Raw genomic sequence first — 13,521 nt, forward strand, 5'->3', positions numbered from 1 at the left:
AAATGGCAACCCACTCCAGTGTTCTTGCCTGGAGAATCCCAGGGACGGGGGAGGCTGGTGGGCTGCCATCTGTGGGGTTGCAAAGAGTCAGACATGACTGAAGTGACTTAAAAAAAAGGTGAAAATTTTTGATGCTCAATATCTATCTGTATCTCTAGATAAATAGAAAAATATTTTAAAAGATACTTACTTTTACATTTTATTATATATGTGGCAAAATGGAATTTTTTCTTTTCTCAATTTTTTTCACTTAATGGTGTACACACACATTTGCACGTGTGTGTACACACACACACACTCTTTTCCCAATGATCTCTTCAGGTTCTGGTCCATCCTCAAACAGAATAATTAAAAATGAAGTTTTAGACTTTGGCAAAGCATAGAAAAGATTCAGAGACCCATATGAAAGTGCAAGTTGCTCAGTTGTGTCCAACTCTGTGCGAGTCCATGAGCTATAGAGTCCTTGGAATTCTCCAGGCCAGAATACTAGAGTGGGTAGCCTTTCCCTTCTTCAAGGGATCTTTCCAACCCACGGATTGAACCCAGGTCTCCCACATTGCTGGCAGATTCTTTACCAGCTGAGCCACAAGGGAAGTCCAAGACCCATAAATGTTATGCTATGCTGCTGCTGCTGCTAAGTCACTTCAGTTGTGTCTGTCTCTGTACAACCCCATAGACGGCAGCCCACCAGGCTCCCCCATCCCTGGGATTCTCCAGGCAAGAACACTGGAGTGGGTTGCCATTTCCTTCTCCAAAGCATGAAAGTGAAAAGTGAAAGTGAAGTCGCTCAGTCGTGTCCTACTCTTCACAACCCCATGGACTGCAGCCTACCAGGCTCCTCCATCCATGGGATTTTCCAGACAAGAGTACTGGAATGCTATAAAAACAGTCTATTAGTAAGAAAACCGTCTGTCTCATGAATATTTCTTTTTGAAAACTAAAGGAATCAAAGCACTCTGCACTCAGAAATTAGCTAATTGAGAACAGAAGTCTGCTCACAGCATCTATGCTGTTAACAGCTACTCATGTGGATATTTGTTGATGTTCAGTTGCTTAGTCGTGTCCGACTCTTTAAGACCCCATGGGCTGCAGCATGCCAGGCTTCCCTGTCCTTCTGTATTTCCTGGAGCTTGCTCATGTAGGTATAAAGAAATGATTTTGAAAGGAAAGATGAGGAAAGCTTTGTCCATGTTGAACTGTGGCCCTTGCAGGCCATTTAGGAGATAAAGACAAATAGGTCAACACTATAGCGTTTAAAGGAGGCTTAGATTTTCCTGTTGCTGTTCAGTCCCTCAGTCATGTCTGTTTGGAAGTATCAAATCTAGAGTGCCAGAAGGTGAAAAGTGAAGGTAATTACCCAGTCAACTGGCTACAACGAGTGGATAAAGGGCCAAGGGTGAAGTTCCGGTGTGCCCCAGTGTCAGAGAAGAGGCCTGACACAGAGAAGGAGCGCTTACTCATTCATTTGACAGTTACTTGTGTGTCTGCTTTATCTGGCAGGAGCTTGCTAATGGAAAGACGAAGAAGACAAAGTCCATGCCCTTTAGGAGACCAGTTATGAGCAGCCAAAATAAATTAAAGGAAAATAGGAGGAAGTAGTTAAGAGGAGACACGGGAAGCAAGAGTTTCAAGTGTCACAGTGTTTAAATAAGATAAAGACAGAAAAATACTCTCATGGAATTGGCAATTAAAAAGTCTTTACTAAAAATGTTTTGTTTTGTTTTTTTTGCCATTGCTGCAGGGGAAAGCAAATTGCTTAAGGTGGCTAGCGAATGAGACATGAACTAATAAATACACAGTGAGGGTAAACTACTCTTTCAAGGGGCTTAAATATGATGAACCACGAGATATGATGGGATGGAGGAAGGGGAGGAGGGCAGTGAAATACATATGGAGGTTTCTACTTAAGATGAAGAACGCAATCATATTTATGAACTGAGAGAATATTTAATATGGAGATGGAATTTGAATGTACAGGGCAATAAATGCTAATGGATGGAGCGTATTTCCCTGGATGGAGAGAAAGATGAAATCCAGAGCACTGATATGAGAGATTAACCTTGTAAACCACTTAGGAAGAGTATTTTAACAAAAAAAGGTTGGTGGGGGCGAGAAAGATAAGTACACATGCAAAAAAAAAAAATTTAGAATAAATATGGGGAGGAACATGCTGGGCTGTCTGATTGAGTCTTCTGTTTCCTGTTATGTTACAAACAAGTTTCCCCACTGAGAGTGAAGGAATGGAGATGTTCCAGACCCTGAGGGAATGCAGAGTGGCTGAGTAGCTCTGCATGCCTTTTGGTGTTTGGTTTAGAAAATACTTTCTTGACATTGACCCTCAATGAGAACAGTGAACCAAAAGTTTCCACACACCCTTTGATATCAGGATTTTCTAGGGTTCACAGTATTCCTCCTTAGGAAAGTATTGATCAAAGTTGAAGAGCTGAACAATGGTAGAGAGCAGCAATGTGAATGCAGTGATACAATAAAGAGTTAACTATTTTTAGGAGGCTATTTTAAGAGGTAAATATTTCAGTAACCTAGGGTTTGCACTGTCCTCAAGTTCTCAACTCCAGCGTCTCATACTAACTTGCTATTAGTATCAAAGATCCAAAGTTTGACAATGGTGCACTGTTTAAAGTTCGTCACTATGTAAACATCATTTCCACTCACTGGCTTTCCAGAAGTGTTTGGTTGAGTAGCCAAAAAAAGGAGAGGATGTTGGAGTCAACATGAAGAGAATGGTGAATAACCGAAGTCCCTTTCTGTGCTGCACTCATTAATGGGTGATTATCACTGCTGAACCTTTTACTGTTGCTGGATTATCAATTATTCAAAGTGCCTATCAGTTGTGATGTTGTAATCAGTTTTTTGTACTTTTAATTTTACACATGGATAAAATTTTAATGCAGAAGGAAGCAAAGGTAAATGAGGAAATTATGAGTGTTAGATCTAGTTTGCAGCACACAAATGAGATTAATGCTCTGAACATTGCTGTTTGTAACAACAATTTTGATGATCAAATTAAGAGCAGACAAAATAAAGCACAGGTGAAAATTTCAATACCCTATGTAGGTTAATGATAATAAATCCTGTGTGTGGATATTTTAAATTGAAATAGAGCTTATGCCACAAAATTACCCTTTTTAGGTGCAAAATTCACTGCTCTTTAGTATATGCGCGTGCTCAGTTAAGTCCACCTCTTTGCAACCCCATGGACTTCAGCCTGCCAGGCTCCTCTTGTCCATAGAATTTTCCAGGCAAGAATATTGGAGTGGGCTGCCATTTCCTCCTCCAGAGGATCTTTTTGACCCAGGGATCGGACCTGCATCTCCTGCGTCACCTGCCTGCCAGGCAGATTCTTTATCACTGAGCCACCTGGGAAGCCTCAGGTATATTTTTACAAAATATTTTCACTATCTGAAGAAGAATCCCCAACTTATAACGAGTAACTCCATATATCCCTTTTATCTCAGTCCTGGGAAACCGGTAATCAACCTCCCTTCTGAGTTGGCCTATTCTGGACATTTCGTATGAATGGAATGATGCAGTGTCCTCTCATTCATCTCTTGTTCTGGTAACTTAAGTCCATTTTCTTATTGGCTTGGTCAGTCTGGGGAAAGGTTTGCCAATTTTATTGATCTTTCTGAAAAACTGATGGTTTGGTTGATACTTTCTATTCTCCATTTCCTTTATTTCTCTTATCAGTTCAGTTGCTCAGTCGTGTCCAACTCTTTGCGACCCCATGAAACACAGCACGCCAGACCTCCCTGTCCATCACCAACTCCTGGAGTTCACCCAGACTCGCATCCATCAAGTCAGTGATGCCATCCAGCCATCTCATCCTCTGTCGTCCCCTTCTTCTCCTGCCCCCAATCCCTCCTAGTATCAAAGTCTTTTCCAATGAGTCAACTCTTCGCATGAGGTGGCCAAAGTATTGGAGTTTCAGCTTTAGCATCAGTCCTTCCAATGAACACCCGGGACTGATCTCCTTTAGAATGGATTGGTTGGATCTCCTTGCAGTCCAAGGGACTCTCAAGAGTCTTCTCCAACACCACAGTTCAAAAGCATCAATTCTTCGGTGCTCAGCCTTCTTCACAGTCCAACTCTCACATCCATACATGACTACTGGAAAAACCATAGCCTTGACTAGACGGACCTTAGTTGGCAAAGTAATGTCTCTGCTTTTGAATATGCTATCTACATTGGTCATAACTTTTCTTCCAAGGAGTAAGCATCTTTTAATTTCATGGCTGCAATCACCATCTGCAGTGATTTTGGAGCCCAAAAAGATAAAGTCTGACATTGTTTCCACTGTTTCCCCATCTATTTCCCATGAAGTGATGGGACCGGATGCCATGATCTTTGTTTTCTGAATGTTGAGCTTTAAGCCTACTTTTTCACTAGAGTTTATTATTTCCTGTCTCTGTTTGTTGGAGTTTAGTTTGTTCTTTTTTTCTTACTTTCTTAAGGTAGATGATTAGCTAATTGATTGAGATATTTGAGATGTTTCTTTTTTTGATGTAGACATTTATAAAGGTGTTTGTAGCACTGCTTTAGCTTCATCATATTTCAGTATTTTTTTTTTAATTTTCATTCATCTCAAATTATTTCCTGATTTTCCTTGTGACTTCTTATTTGATCCATTGGTTATTTAGAAGTGTGATGCTTAGTTTCCACATATTTGTGATTTTCCCAAATTTCCTTCTATTATTGACATCCAATTTTATTCCTTGTGGTCAGAGATTATGTGTAATTTTAATCCTTTTAAATATATTGTTTCATGTCTAAAATATGATCTGTATTGGATTATTCTCCATGTGCACTTAAGAAGAATAGTTATTCTGCCATTGTTAGATGAAACGTTTCATAAGTGTCTGTTAGGCCTAATTGATTAACAGTATTTAATCAAGTTTTCTATATCCTTGATGATTTTCTGGGATGCTTGTTCTATCCATTATTGAATGTGAATTATTGAAGGTTTAACTATTATTGTTCAATGTCTAGTTTTCCTTTTAATTCTGACAGGTTTTGCTTTATATGTTACGTTTTCCTTATTAGATGCACATATGTTTATAGTTGTCATATCTTCTTGATGGGTTGCTCATTTTATCACCATAAAATCTTTCTTAATATCTAGTGACACATTTATATTAAAGTCTATTTTGTCTGATATGAGTAGAGTCACTCAACTCTTTTCTGATTATTGCTTGCAGGATATATCTTCTGCATTATTTTTTAATTTTTTATTTAAAATTTTTATTGGAGTATAGTTGATTTATAATGTTGTGTTAGTTTCAGGTATACAGCAAGAGAATCAGTTATATATATACATATACATATATCCACTTTTTCCCATGAAGGCCATTACAAAGTATTGAGTAGAGTTCTCTGTGCTATACAGTAGGTCCTTATTAGTTATCTATTTTATATGTAGTAGTACATATGTCCAGAGAAGGCAATGGCACCCCACTCCAGTACTCTTGCCTGGAAAATCTCATGGACGGAGGAGCCTGGTGGGCTGCAGTCCATGGGAGTGCGAAGAGTCGGGCACGACTGAGCAATTTCACTTTCACCTTTCACTTTCATGCATTGGAGAAGGAAACGGCAACCCACTCCAGCGTTCTTGCCTGGAGAATCCCAGGGACGGGGGAGCCTGGTGGGCTGCCGTCTATGGGGTCGCACAGAGTCAGACACAACTGAAGCGACTTAAGTAGCAGAAGCAGCAGCAGCAGTAGCAGTACATTATGTCAATCCATCTCCCAATTTCTCTCTCCTCCCACCGCTTATTCCCTGGTAACCATAAGTTTGTTTTCTATATCAGTGACTCTACTTCTGTTTTGTAAAAAAGCTCATCATTCTAAGATTTCATGTGATATCATATTTGTCTTTCTCTAGTTCACTCAGTATGACCATCTCAAGGTCTATCCATATTGCTGCAAATGGCATTGTCTTGTTCTTTTTTATGACTGAATAGTATTCCATTGTATATATGAGCCCCCTCATCTTTATCCATTCCTCTATTGATCGGCATTTAGATTGCTTCCATGCCCTGCCTACTGTAAACAGTGCTGGAATGAACATTAGGCTGCATGTATCTTTTGAATTATGGTTTTCTCCAGGTATATGCCTAGGAGTGGGGGGGTCATATAGACCAATGCAACAGGATAGAAAGTTCAGAGATAAAGCCCTACGAAAAGTGGTTAAGAAAAACAAAAAAGAACTTACAAGTCACTGATATTAGCAATGAGAGATAGGTGATGACTACAGATCCTGTAAATATTAAAAGTGTAAAAAGGCGTCCCTTTTCTACCACAATGCTGCCCTCCTGCTGCAGCTTCTCTGACCTGTGCAGCTCTCCCCCTGCCCTTAGAAATTGCGATGCTCTCCTCCATTTTGGAACTGGCTCTTAATTTTTGAATAGTGTGTAATATTTAGGGGATTTTGCTAGAAAAATCTAAAGAGGAAAGGCAGGACTACCAAATTGGAAATTTCCTGGGCATTTGTGGTAGATTTAAATGGCCAGATTCTCCCCATTTCTATACACACACTCATTTGCAACATGCCTTTGCTTCTTCTCCCACCCAGACACAGAATCTGTTTCTCCATCCGTTGCATCTGAGCTTAGCCATGTAGCTGCTTTGGGAAATGGGGCATTCACAGAGGTGACAAGCAGCAGCTTGCACACTGGGGCTTACTCTCGTGTTCTTGCTACTGCCACATAAATAAGCCTGGGCTAGCCTGAGGGATGATGAGAGACATGTGGCCTAATGATCCCTACCACTCCAGCCAACAACCTGGCAACTGCCAGATATGTCTGTAACACTGTCTTAGGTCACCTAACCTCTAGCTGACCCATCAGCTGACCGTGGATGTATACGCCAACCAGACAGAGATCAGCCAAGTTAGGCCAGACCAAACCCAGTCAACTAATCATGAGTTAATTAAACTAGTTTCAAGCCATGAAGTTTTGGGGTGGCATGTTATGCAGCAAAAGCTAACTGCAGGTGCTCAGTTGTGTCTGACGCTTTTGTGGCCTCATGAAACCTGTCAGGCTCCTCTGTCCATGGGATTTTCCAGGCAAGAATATTGGAGTAGGGTGCCATTTCCTCCTCCAGGGGATCTTCCCAAAGCAGGGGACTGAATCTGTGTCTCTTGAGTCTCCTGCATTAGAGGGCAGATTCTGTACCACTAACAGCTAACTGAAATAGCATTAAAAATATTCAATTGTTTTTCATGATTAGTTCAGCAGACAACTACTGAATGCCTTCTGTGTGTAAGGCCTTCTGCTAGGGACAGGGATTCAAAGCTAATTAAGACATGGTTTCTGCCTAGAGGGTACAGATATCAACAAATGACAGTGCAGTGTGATGAATACTGAGAAAAAGTTATGATTTAAGTGGATGAGGACATAGATGAGGGCGACTCATTGGGTTGGGATGGTCTAGGAAAAAACAGGTGATATCAGAACTGGATCCTCACCAAGCATCTGCAGTTTACCAAAGAATTTGGAGGCCATCCTAGGCAAGACTTGCTTGGTGTCTCAGATAGTAAGGAAATCTACCTGCAGTGCAGGAGACCTGGGTTCAATCCCTAGGTCAGGAAGATCCTCTGGAGAAAGGAATGGAGAATTCTATGGACAGAGTCCATGGGGTCACCAAGAGTCAGAGAGCCAGACACACTGAGCAACTAACAATTTCCCTTTTCATTGTAGGCAAAAGAAGCATATGCAAAGGGTCAGAGACGTGGAAGGATAAGTGTTTGAGAAATGGTGCAGAAATGTAGCCTACAAGAGGACAGACGACGATGGTGAAGTAATGACTAAGGAAATCTGGGTCAAATAATCTCTTTGATAAAAAGTCCTAGCTATTGTAGAAATATCACAAAATTGATAAATCATGAAAGTAATAAATCACAACAAATTGAGTATGAATTATCACAATTATTTCCCTTCCTCCTAGTCTTTGACTGTGGACCTCACTGCAGGGTATAAGTGAACCTATTGTGGTGTAAGTCTCCTTTTGTCTACCCCGTTTATCTTAACGGTTTAGATCATACTGGCAGCCTCAGTCTATTTAGCTCATTTAATTATACTTATTGCTCAAGTTGGAGCACACCTGCGCCTTAGTTGGCATATATACCCCCAATCATATGAGACACAGTTATTTGCTAAATAATTTAACTTTTTAAATATCAACTTTAATCAACGCTTTTTCTGAGTCAGCTCTTTAGAACACAATGGAAAGTAACTGGCTTAAAGTAACCTAAACATACCTCCTTCCTAAAGTCATGAAAACAAATCCGTTAATAAATGCATTCCTCAAGTAGTAGACTCTTTGGAATCATGTGTATTTTACTGTACTAAAGAATATGTCTTTCGAATTTGAGGAAGATATATATGAAGAACATTTAAAAGTGCTTGACGTCTTTCTTTCTCTGGAACTTATCCATCTGTCCGTGTATCTGGCTTAGTTACCAGATACACAGTAGTCATAGGAGGAGGAGGAGGAAGCAGGTAGTACGAATTCATGAGGCATGTCATAATCTTCCAGAATTCAGCCTACACAGTGCCTGGCATCAGCACCCAAGAAATTCTTGTTTAATGAACAAACACAGACAAACATTTCAATTTCTCCAAACACAAAGTGAGACATTATATCATCATTAAAGTCCCTACTAATCCCAAGATTCATGTATTTTCCCACAAGACAATTCAAAATACAAAATGTATACACATCAGTTCAATTTATTAATTTAGTCTTATCTAATACATCAGGGTATTTGCTCTTTAAAAGGAAAACAAAATATAAAACTGTAAAAAATGACCATGAAAATTATACACAGTTTTTCAAAGCATGATTTTATATATGGATCTTTAAGAAAGTGTGATTGATTTGTGCCACAAAGAATCAATAGAAAATGTGAAAGGTGAAAAATGAACATGGACACCAATACTCCCTGTTAACAGTTCTTTAAATATAAGAATAATTAAGATGAATTACAATTTTATTTCTGCTGCGGTCAGCAGTACTTCTGTGATGGAATTCATGAATTTCACCAGGACTTTAAACTGAATAAATGTGTTACATTACTAACGCTGTTATTTAATTCTAAACCACAGCTTGAGCATGCACACTTGAGAACACTTTACTTTTTGGCTTTAGTAATGACTTGCAAACACTCCCTCTTTTTAAAAACACTGGGGTAAAATACACATAAATTTACCATTTTAAAATGAACAGTTTAGTAGCATTTAGTACATTCACAGCATTGTGCGATCCACACTGTTTTGTCCTAGAATATTTTTACTACTGAAACGAAACCAGTACCCAATTAGGCAGTCACTTCCTACTATTCCCTCTGCACAACCCTTAATCTGATTTCTCTCAATGGAATTGCTATTCTGGATTATTTCATATAAATGGAATTGAATCCTACAACATGGAGCCTTTCGTGTATAGCTTCTTTCACTTAGCATGTTTTTCAAGAAATACCACATCCTTTTGCAATTAAAATAAAGAAAATTATGTAAATCAGGAAGAAAAGAAGACACTTTGGAAACTAAATGACATCTGAGGTAAGTTAATGAGTCAGTGCAATTACCTCTCAGAATGCAATTCAAGTTTTCAGGATTGATTGGTACTTAAACACCGCTCAGTCTTTACAATTCATATCCAGTGATTTATTAATCATTTAAAGCAACATTTCATATGTCAGAGTTTTTAATCATAAAAGTACTGGAATGTTGTAGGCAATCAATACTATTCATTTCAAATCTCTAATATAGGTTAACAGCTTTTTAAAGTTATTGGTTGATATAAAAGACATCCCAGTTGACATATTCACTTGGTAATTTTACTCTTGAACAGATGTAGTAACCCATTATTGTTTCTATTTCTATGACTTGACTTCTTTTAATCAAATGTGATGAAACTTGAATACTGATAATTCTTCAACCCTACAAACTTGTGAGCTTTAAAAGAAGACTTTAAAAGAAACTAAGTTACTTTATCAAATCTGAACTTTCTTGACCAAGTGACAAAACGTAGGCTGATGAGCAAAAGAAGTTTCTGAAAACTCTGTGTGCTTAATCTGGGTTTTTTGATCACCTGATCAGAAAATTGAAGTCATAGGATAAAACAAGAAACAATGACAATGTGGAAAGGAGGACTTCGATGGAAAAAAAAAAAATGTAGGGCAACAAAAGGCAGGATCTTCTTTTTTCAACTTTAATCTTTTGAGCGAGAACAAATTATTGCTCCTGTTCTTGTATTAGACCACTGGATAATAATCTAATAGTGTTACTCTCTGACTGGAAGGGGTATAGAAAGCTATCTAACTCCAGTCAGTTCCTCCACCACAAGGATGAAACAACACATATATCTACCTATTTACCTGTTTGAAGATCTGAGTAAAAAATTCTAATAATTTATGTTAGAAAAAAGGAAAAATTAAACCTGATAAATTTGCTTTTACTGAGAAAGGACAATTTGACCTGGCTAGTCGGTTAGTCTTAAAAGAGTTTAACAGAAATGCAGTTTTATTTCTTTCAAACAAACAATTAAACACCACTACTACAACTCAGGTATTGGAGGATCATTTCCTATCATATTTACAAGCGAACAGGTTAATAATACAATTTGGGGGATGCTTAAAATTCTACTGGTGTTACTGAAAAAGAAACAGATTTCCCTTGCTTCTGCTGTCAGTTTGCTTCCAAAATGCTTTTCTTCATAGTAAATAATAGATGCTTCAGTACAGCATGTCAAAAATAAAAATTTATAAAATAGGGGATTCATCAATGAATTTTATTGTATTTCTATAGAGCATGTTCATGTATCATCCTTGTATGTAACTCATTTCTATGTAGTTTATTAATGAAAAGTCACCCCCCACTTAACACATTGGAATGTCGAACATTCTGAATACAAAATGTCAGTTTTGAAATATCCTAAGGTAAAATAGCACTTCAAGATGTATCTCCATTAGTATATCTCAACATGTTGTTTATTAAAATCTACTTGGCCAATTTATGGAGATTTCATATACAAATAAATATATGTATAAACAATACATTTACAGAATTTTACAAATCACAGATGCAGCAAAATACTCCTGAAAACTCAGCAAAAGACTATTTCTGCAAAGGATTTTCAGAGCAGCATTCTGTACTTGATTTCTATTAATACTTTGTTTCCTTTTGGTATTACCTAATAACTCATTCTAAAACACTTGTTAGGAATCAAATATTCTATGCAACTATATTTTCCAAAATAACTTCCCTACATCTGAATGTCCCTTCTCTTTATGCATTTGTAAACAACTGTGTCAGAACACACTGCTCTCAAACACTCTAATACACTCATCAGTACCTAAACTTTGAGTACCTAGGTTTTTTAATCCATACAATGGTAACTTAAAAGAAAGGTCTTAACTTTTGAACTTACTTAGTTCTTTTAAATCAAGGAAAAACAGTGTAAAAGATGACTGTAAAGGAAACCATTCTTCCTCTTCCTTCATTTTACTTAAAAAGGAGTTTACTAGTTGGCCTTTACTTTGTACATCTTAAACTTTTTTGTTTGGAAATCAGATTTATATCAAATTTAAAAAAAATCACTGAATTATTTTAACCACAATGGATGAGTCACTGATAAACTGATTAAAGGCATGACTTACACAGTCTTGCTTCCAGGGCCTCACAAGCTTGTCCAAACTGCTAAGAGCTACATTTAGATAACCAGCTAAATACACATCAGAGAAATTATTTCCATCAGAAGGCTCTGTCCAGCCTTTTGAAAGAATGAGGGATTTCTTTCTACTGTAATTCTTGACACTCACTTCTGCATGTTCCAATCAATCACCTTCCAGTGTGATGTGTCATGCATGAAATATTTTTTAATGTTTCCAAAACTCTCTTAGAAAATTTAAAAAACAAACTTTTTTTAGACTGAGATGCAAAACATGAAATCATGTTTTGCTTCTAAACACCAACACTTACATACAAATTGCCAGAAATTAAAAATCTATTACCAGTGTAGTTGTATAAACTACCAAATCTGCAAGAATCCCAATCTTCAAATTCTTGGGACATGTAGCACAGGGTCAAAGACCAAAAGAGAGTCAGTATCACTGATAAATCAGAAACCCAATTTTTAATACCTCTCATTGATAGCACTGAAAGAATTCCTACAGAATTCTTTTCAAATTTAATCTAGTATCTTTTTATTTCTACCCCATTTATCCTAGAAATCTAATATGTTCACATAAGTCTACAACCACTAAACAAGAGAATGAATGATAAGCTGAATGTTAGTGCTAATAAACAATCTGCAATTTACTCTGACCAGAAGACACACTAGTGAAACACTAGTAATAAGAGTAAATTTAAAATACTAGTAAATACTAGCTTTTTAAAAAAATGTCCAACAATCATGGTATCCAACGTATTAATATTTGTCATATGGCTGTAAGATCAAGACAACATATATCATTAAATTTAATCATTTAAGTAATACTAATAAATTACTATTACTCTTAATTTTGGATTATACATGTAGGTACATACACACATGTATCTGTTCTAACAACGTATTATTCACGACAAGCCTGGGCATGTCCCAGGCTTTCCTTAAATTCTCACACATTACCATGCATCAGAATCCTCTGGGGAGGCCTTTGTTAAAAGATTGCCAGTTCCGACACCAGAGTTTCAGATACTGTAAGTCTGTGAAGAGGTCCAAAAATCTGCATTTTGAACAAATTCCCAGGTGATGCTGATGGTCAAGGGACCACACTTTGGGAAACACTACTCTTAAGTAATCTGTGAACCTCAGAAGCTGGAGTGAGGGAGAGAGAAAGCGGGACAGAGAGTGGGGAAAGAGAGAGACAGAGAAAGAGGCAAGGATGGAGGGAGAAAGGGGAAAAGAAGGGTTGAGATTAAGCTAATAGGCAGTTCTAGGGACGAAGGCAGAGGAGAAAAGTGAATTCAGGTATTTCCCTCCTTCTTAATACTTGCCTTTATCTTTCTGGCTAGCAAAGACTAAGGAATCAATAAAGACTTCTCAAATGACAACATACTTGGCCAACACACAAACCTTTTCATGCTTAAAAGGCTAGACAGATTGTTCCCACTACAAGTTTTAGAAAACTACTATTGCTAGAAACTCTTCAGCCGTTCAACAGCCCCAGGTGGGACTACTTTCAAGAAGACACTGAAGGGGCAGAGTAAAGCTAACTATTTAGTTTTCCGTATTAAATAAAAATAGTAATAATGTTCACCAGTAAAACATGGGTGAGCAACGATAATCATCAAGGAACTCCTATAACATGCAGAAAATCGCACTATAGAAACAGTATGACTGTGTCTCAACTTTGTCAAACAAGGATAAATATTTTACTTAAATGTTTTTTTCAAGTTACTGAGCCATATAAAGGAAAATATTAATTTTATTAGAACTTGAACAAATACTACACAAAGAAAACATTTTAACAAAATAATATGGTGGCATAACAAAAAGAAAA

The sequence above is a fragment of the Capra hircus genome, chromosome 9, assembly GCF_001704415.2.
Source record: "Capra hircus breed San Clemente chromosome 9, ASM170441v1, whole genome shotgun sequence".
Classification (NCBI taxonomy): domain Eukaryota; kingdom Metazoa; phylum Chordata; class Mammalia; order Artiodactyla; family Bovidae; genus Capra; species Capra hircus.